The 7568-nt window shown below is 39.3% G+C and overlaps 2 non-coding genes across 2 annotated transcripts; one reads left to right on the top strand and one right to left on the bottom strand.

Annotated features, from left to right (window-relative positions):
- The first annotated feature begins 2469 nt into the window (after window positions 1–2469).
- On the top strand, window positions 2470–2576 carry LOC141694826 (small nucleolar RNA R71). The gene has a single exon (XR_012564108.1). It is a non-coding gene; the product is annotated as a small nucleolar RNA R71 (small nucleolar RNA).
- A 4553-nt stretch (window positions 2577–7129) lies between these two features.
- LOC141694371 (small nucleolar RNA R71) lies at window positions 7130–7236 on the bottom strand. The gene has a single exon (XR_012563685.1). It is a non-coding gene; the product is annotated as a small nucleolar RNA R71 (small nucleolar RNA).
- Between the last annotated feature and the right edge of the window lie 332 nt (window positions 7237–7568).

The raw sequence follows: 7568 nt of genomic DNA, 5'->3' as shown, positions 1-7568 counted from the left end.
AAACGGACAAGTGAAGGTAGTCTTTTCCTGATCTTCTGGAGCAATGCAAATCTGATTATAGCCTGAATAGCCATCCAAAAGATAGTAGTATTCATATCCAGCCAACCTATCAAGCATATAATCAATAAAAGAAAGAGGGAAGTGATCTTTCCTCATGGTCTTGTTCAGCTTCCTGTAATCTATGCAAACTTTCCACCCCTTAACTGTTTGAGTAGGAATGAGCTCATTCTTCTTATTAACAACCATAGTGATGCCTCCTTTCTTCGGCACACACTGAATTGGGCTCACCCAAGAACTATCAAAAATATAATAGATGATGCTTGCATCTAGCCATTTAAGAATTTCCTTCTTCACGACCTCCATCATGATTGAATTAAGACTTCTTTGTTGCTCAACAATCGGCTTGCTTCCTTCCTCTAGCAGAATTTTATGCATGCAATAAGAAGGGTAGATTCCCTTGATGTCTGCTATAGTCCATCCAATTGTCGATTTGAACTCTCTCAGAATTCTCAAGAGCTTTTCCTCATCACTACTTAAAAGGTCAGATGCAATAATAACAGGAAAAGTAGATGCATCACCTAAAAATGCATACCTCAAGTGTCTAGGCAAAGGTTTAAGCTTGAGTATAGGGGCTTCCTCAATAGAAGGCTTGAGATGCCTCTCAGCATTTTTGAGTTCTGACATTCAAGAGAGTCAAAAGGCATATCCGGCCTTTGCTTCCAAGGAGAAGCATTCAAATACTGCAACTGCTTATCACCTTCATCATCTTCACTATCTGAATTTCCCATCAAGGCTTTCTCTAAGGCATCAGACCTTAGCATTTGATCAAGATCTGAAGTAACCACTGAATTAACCAATTCCACTTTTAAGCACTCCTCATTATCAGTAGGGAATTTCATGATATTGAAAACATTAAAAGTCACGTCCTGATCCAGTACTCGCATAGTAAGTTCACCCTTCTGCATATCAATCAAGGTTCGGCCAGTAGCCAAGAATGGTCTTCCCAAGATTATGGGAATAGTTTTATCTTTCTCAAAATCAAGAATTACAAAGTCAGCAGGAAAGATGAGTTTGTCCACCTTAACCAAAACATCCTCCACAATGCCTCATGGATATGTAATATAACGATCGACCAACTGCAAGGACATATATGTAGGCTTTGGATCAGGTAAATCCAACTTCTTGAAGAAAGACAAAGGCATCAGATTAATGCTAGCTCCCAAATCACATAAACACTTGTCGAACGACAACTTTCTGATGGTGCAAGGAATAGTGAAGCTTCCAGGATCTTTAAGCTTTGGAGGCAACTTCTATTGCAGCACAGTACTGCATTCCTCCGTAAGAGCAATGGTCTCTAAGTCATCGAGCTTCACTTTTCGAGAGAGAATACCTTCCATAAACTTCGCATAGCTAGGCATCTGTTCAAGAGCTTCAACAAAAGGTATGTTGATGTGAAGTTTCTTGAACACCTCCAGAAACTTAGCAAATTGCTTATCCAACTTTTGCTTCTGCAGCCTCTTAGGAAAAGGAGGTGGAGGATAGATCTGTTTCTCCCCAGTATTACCCTCAGGAGGAGTGTGTTCCACAGTTTACTTCCTTGATTCCACTTCTGCTTCCGTCTACACATCTTCTTTTGCTACATCTTCAGATTCTGGAACTTGAGATTTTTCAGGATTCGCCACCTTCCTAGACCTCAATGTAATTGTATTAACCTGCTCTTTTGCTTCCTTCTTGCCTGGAACTTCTGTGTCACTAGGGAGTGTACCAGGTTGTCGATTTTGCAAGGCATTGGCAATCTGCCTAATTTTATTTTCCAAGGTCTTAATAGAAACCGCTTGGCTCTTGCACATGAGCCTCAACTCCTCCAACTTAGATTTTTTGTTAGATTGATTTGCACCTCCATGTGGTAGTTGCTGAAGCTGGATTTGTTGTCTTGGTGTATATTACGGTTGTTGAAAACCATGAGGGTTGAATTGTTTGGCTGCATACTGCTAATAAGGTTGCTGCACCGCATTCTGATTGTTGCTCCAGCTGAAGTTAAGATGATTGCGGTTATTGGGATGATAGGTGGATGAAACTGGTTGTTGCGACCTCTGAAAGTTGCTCACGGACTGAGCTGATTCACTAGAAATAACACAATGTTCAGTGTCATGTACACCAGCACAAAGCTCACAAACACTTGTGATCTGAATAACTCCATAATTATCTAAAGAGTCCACCTTCATCGTCAAAGCCTTAAGTTGAGCAGCTATAGCAGTAGCTGTATCCACTTCCAGAATTCCTGCTACCTTGCCTTGAGGTAGCCTCTGTGTTGGATTCTGGTATTCATTAGCAACCATCAGTTCAATCAACTCATAAGCTTCATCGTAGCTCTTAGCCCATAAGGCTCCACCTGATGTTGCATCGAGCATTGGTCTAGATTATGCTCCCAAGCCATTATAAAAGCAGTTGATAATTATCCAGTCAGGCATTCCATGATGAGGACACTTCCTAAGAATCTCCTTATAACGCTCCCAAGCTTCACATAGAGACTCTCCCGATTGCTACGCAAATTGAGTAAGAGCATTTATGATGGAAGCTGTCTTTTCCATAGGGAAGAATTTAGTAAGAAACTTCTGAGCAAGATCTTTCCAAGTAGTGATAGAACCAGCTGGTAGAGAGTGTAACCAGCTCTTAGCCTTGTCCCTCAGAGAGAATGGGAAAAGCCTCAGCTTAACAGCATCTTCAAAAACACCATTGAACCGAAAGGTGTCGCAGATCTCGATGAAATCCCTAATGTGAGTATTGGGATCTTCAGTTCAAGAACCCCCAAACTGGACTGAATTCTGCACCATCTGAATCGTGCTAGATTTGATTTCAAAAGTATTAGCCACGATGGCTAGTCTGATAATACTAGACTAAATATCATTAATCTTCGGTTGAGAAAAGTCCATCAAAGCTTTCGGATTTGCTACTGGTTCCCCTATTGCAACGATCGCTTCTTCTTCAACTTTCTCCTCAACAAAGACTTCTTCTTCTACTACAACTTCTTCCTCCGCTTCATCCAGTGTTCTCTTGCGAGATCGAGAATGCGTTAGTATAAACGCTCTCCATAGTACCTGAAACACAAACAAGCAAAACAAGTAAGTAAAATATCCGAGTTAGTGAACTTCAACGACCACTGATGATAAGCACATAAACTAAAAATAAACACTGAGTCCTCGGCAGCGGCGCCAAAAACTTGTTAGGATGAAAACACGCGCTAAAATTCACGCAAGTATACGTGTTCGCATGTAATATAGAATTCTTTATAGTTCGTTCCCACAGAGACTGGTTTAGGTTAACTTCAATCTAAGCACTTATGCAACAATGATATGGCTATCGTTCAATGCGAAGACAAATAACTAACTGGGTTTTGAATAACTAAGAGATTATACTAAATAACATTAACTAAGAGAATTAAGGTTGCATTACTTATATGAGAAAAAACATGGGATTATAACTTCATTACTATTTCATTCAAGGTCATTGTTCTTAACCTTAGCATGCAATGGTGATGATAACTAACCAAATAACACAAAACTAGTAAACACCAACTTTTGTTGTACGAATACCCTACTACCAGAAATCCACAAAAGAGATAGAAGCTGAATAAATATCGATATGTTGAGACCCTATATGTCTATAGAATTGACAACATAAAGGTTTAATGCATAAGTTATCTCATGATTACATAGGGCAAGTAAGATGGTTAAAATTACCTAAGAATCATGCATAACAAATACATGAACCTATGCTAGCATGGAAAGTTCTAAACCTCTATATTCACTGTCACTTCAATAGAGATTAACACGTTATCTTATAAGTTCGCGACGCTCATAAGACGAATAAGCACAACTAATACTAGGATATCATACAATCACCACACACTGAGATATCGAAACAAATTAACTATTGAAATCCATAAGTAAATTCGTTAGAACCCCACGATAACGATTAGTTCATAACCGAACTCATCATCACCGTGGGTTCCGATGAAAGCATGGTATAATAAACTAAGTCTTTATAAACTGAATAAATATATCAAAGTACGTAATCAAGAGTTTTAGGTTCAACATTAAAGAAAACAAGCATCCAAGATTACAACTTATGCAAAGAATCACAAGTAAAATAAGTTTTTCTTCTCCTTCATTGAATTTGTGCTATTAGGTCTTCTCCTTGTTATCTCATTGCTCTCCGTTCTGAAAAACGTCTTTAAATGGTCTTTATATAGCAGCCCAAATCAACTAGGAATCCAGCAGATAAGTCTTCTAATCAAATCAAGAATTTGAAAATCCCGGCCTAGCGCGGCCGCCCTGAAATCTTGTTGAACAAGCGCGGCCGCCTTGAAGATGGGAGCGGCCACCCTGAAGATGGGCGCGGCCGCCCTGAAGATGGGCGCGGCCGCCCTGAAGATGGGCGCGGCCGCCCTGAATTCCTATTGAACGAGCGTGGCCGCCCTGAAGATGGGTGCGGCCGCCCTGAGCTTCTGCCAAAACTTGATTTTCTTGCTTCTTTGATCTTCTCTTGCCGGTTACTTGCGCTCAATCATCCGAGGCTCCATCATAACACTCTTCTAGTATAAAGACAATGTAAAACCATTCCTGCTTTCGACTATGCCCTCAAATGCAAAACACTATGAAAAACACATCAAATACACAAACATCGTGAGTATAAAACACCAATTCGAGCCTTTATGAAGCGTTCTAAGTGGATATAAATGCCACTTAACACAGTTCTCTACATAATAAACTGGAGATCTCGATATAAACCTCAAGTACAGAATACAGACAAGTTAAAGATTCAAGATTATCAATCAACAAATGATTTTATCACTTAGATTGAAAAGTCTATAAAAGCAGCTTGAAAAGTTCAAGATCAAGGGCCAAGATTAACTGACAAAGGAAGGTCACAGACCTACAAGATTTGTAGGTATTCACTAAGCCAGAAAAGGAAAGCTTTAGAAATAACTTAAAGTAGGGTTTAGTACATCTTATTGTATGTTGTTTAAACCTGTGTTTACTAATCTATAAAGTAAACATTGGTCCTTTGCTTTTAAATGTAACAAACAGATCTAGATTTTTTTGTACTCTCTCAATAAAGAAGTTGAGTTCTTTACTTACAAAGAACCCAGAAAATTATAGCAAGACATACTTAATTTTAATACAAAGTTAAGTGAGTTTTAAAAATATTGTGTTTATTGTACATGCTTTATTAATTCTGTTAAATACAATATCTCTACAAATTAATCTTCTTTGTTCACCATATCCAAATAGATTAAAAAAACCTAAAAATCATGAAAACACATTCACCCCCTCTGTGTTACACTCAATATCTAACAGTACCAAAATTTAGTATTTTTCGTACTTTTAGCACAAATTATACATGATATCTGATAAGTGGCATTTTATACCACTTAGAGCGTCTCATAACGGCTTGAATTGGTGTCTTGAACTCGAGTATTTTGTGTATTTGACGCGTTTTCTAGTGTTTTTGCATTTCAGGGTATAACTTGCATAGATAGGTGGTTTTCATCGAATAAAGCTTAAGAAAGTACTTGGAATCAGTCTAGGGGTGATGAGCGAAGAAATCAGCAAAAACAGAAGCAAAATAATATATTTTCCAGAAGGGTTGCAGGCGCCCACTTACTAGTAGCAGGCGACCGCCTGCTAGCAGGCGCCCGCGTGGAGTATACAGGCGGCCGCCTGTGGGCAAAAATTCAGATTCAGATTCGAGTACAATTGGGCTTCTGTTGGCGCTGGTTCTCTTGGGCTATTATATAAACCTTGTGGGAAGACGTTTTCTTAATCAAGATAAAAAAGAGCGAAGGCAAGAAGATTGAGAAAACCGTTTTAGCACGCAACAACGAAGAAGAGGAAGCATACGTTTATCTTATGATTCTTTTAATTTGTTGTAACTGTTGATGCTAGTTTTCGTTATGCTTTGAACCTTAATACTCTTGTGACGTACTTCATTATTTATTAAGTATTTTTATTAGCCTTATATTGTTGTGTTATTATCATGCTTTCATATGAACCCATGGTGACGATGAGTTCTATTATGGGATAATCGTGATAATGGGATTCTAGCGAATTTACTATGGATTTCTTTAGTTAATTGTTTAATACCTTGATATGTGGTGATTATATGATATCTAGCATAGGTTGTGTTTATTCGTCTTATGTGCGTCGCGAACATGTATGATAGCATGTTAATCTCTTGTGAAGCGACAGTGAATCTTGAGATTTAGAACTTGCCATGCTAGCATATGTTCATGTATTGTATGCATGATTAGTGGGTAACTCTAACTGCTTTACTTGCCCTATGTAATCATCATGAATAAATTGCACTTACCAATCCGTAAGTATACGAACTAGAAATCATTCTATATTACTTGCGAACGCGTATACTTGCGTGAATTATTTAGTGCATGCTTTGTGCCTAACAAGTTTTTGGCGCCACTGCCGGGGACTCGGTGTTAATTTGTTTAGTTTATGTACTTGCCATCAGTGGTCATTAGGATTCATTGATTAAGACTTGTTACTTACTGCTTACGGTTGTGTTTCAGGTCCTCTAGCGAACGTTAATGCAAACACGTTCTCGCACTCGCAAGAGAAATCTGGATAAAGCTGAGGAGACAGATACAACTATTGACTTTCTGGAGAAGATAGTTCTTCAAAATTCGGATAAAGAGAGTGAAAAGAAAGAACCTGAAATAATGGGTGATCGTCTAGTTCAAGCTGATCCAGCTCTTATGGACTTTTCTCGGCCTAAAATTTATGACATTCAGTCAAGCATCATTCATCCGGCTATTCAGGCCAATACTTTTGAAATCAAGCCGGGCACTATTCAGATGGTGCAGAATTCTGTTTCTTTCGGAGGTACTGCGACTGAAGATCCCAACATGCATATCAGGAATTTTATCGAAATCTGTAGTACTTTCAAATATAATGGTGTTACTGATGAGGCTATCAAGCTGAGGCTTTTCCCATTCTCTCTGAGGGACAAAGCTAAGGACTGGTTACATTCTTTACCAGCTGGGTCCATCACTACTTGGGAAGATCTTGCGTAAAAGTTTCTGGTGAAGTTCTAACCAATGGCCAAAACTACAGCTATGAGGAGTGCTCTTACTCAGTTTGCACAGCAACAAGGAGAATCTATGTGCGAGGCTTGGGAGCGCTACAAGGAGATGTTGAGAAAGTGTCCATATCATGGTATGCCTAACTGAATGGTGATCACTGGTTTCTACAATGGTTTGGGGGCCCAATCTCGACCCATGCTCGATGCAGCTTCTGGAGGCACCTTGTGGGCCAAAAGCTATACCGAGGCCTATAATCTCATTGAAACTATGGCTGCAAATGAGTATCAAAACCCAACTCAAAGGATGATTCCTGGGAAGGTAGCAGGTATTCTGGAAGTTGATGCAGCTACAGCTATTGCAGCGCAGCTCGACGCGTTGTCTATGAAGGTCGATTCTTTAGCCAACTATGGAGTAAATCAAAGAGCTAGTGTCTGTGAGCTTTGTGCATGCTCTCATGCTATGGATCAGT

The sequence above is a fragment of the Apium graveolens genome, chromosome 10 (genome assembly GCF_009905375.1).
Source record: "Apium graveolens cultivar Ventura chromosome 10, ASM990537v1, whole genome shotgun sequence".
NCBI lineage: Eukaryota > Viridiplantae > Streptophyta > Magnoliopsida > Apiales > Apiaceae > Apium > Apium graveolens.
Note: the sequence above shows the minus strand (reverse complement) of the source record. Positions and strands in the feature narration are given on the sequence as shown.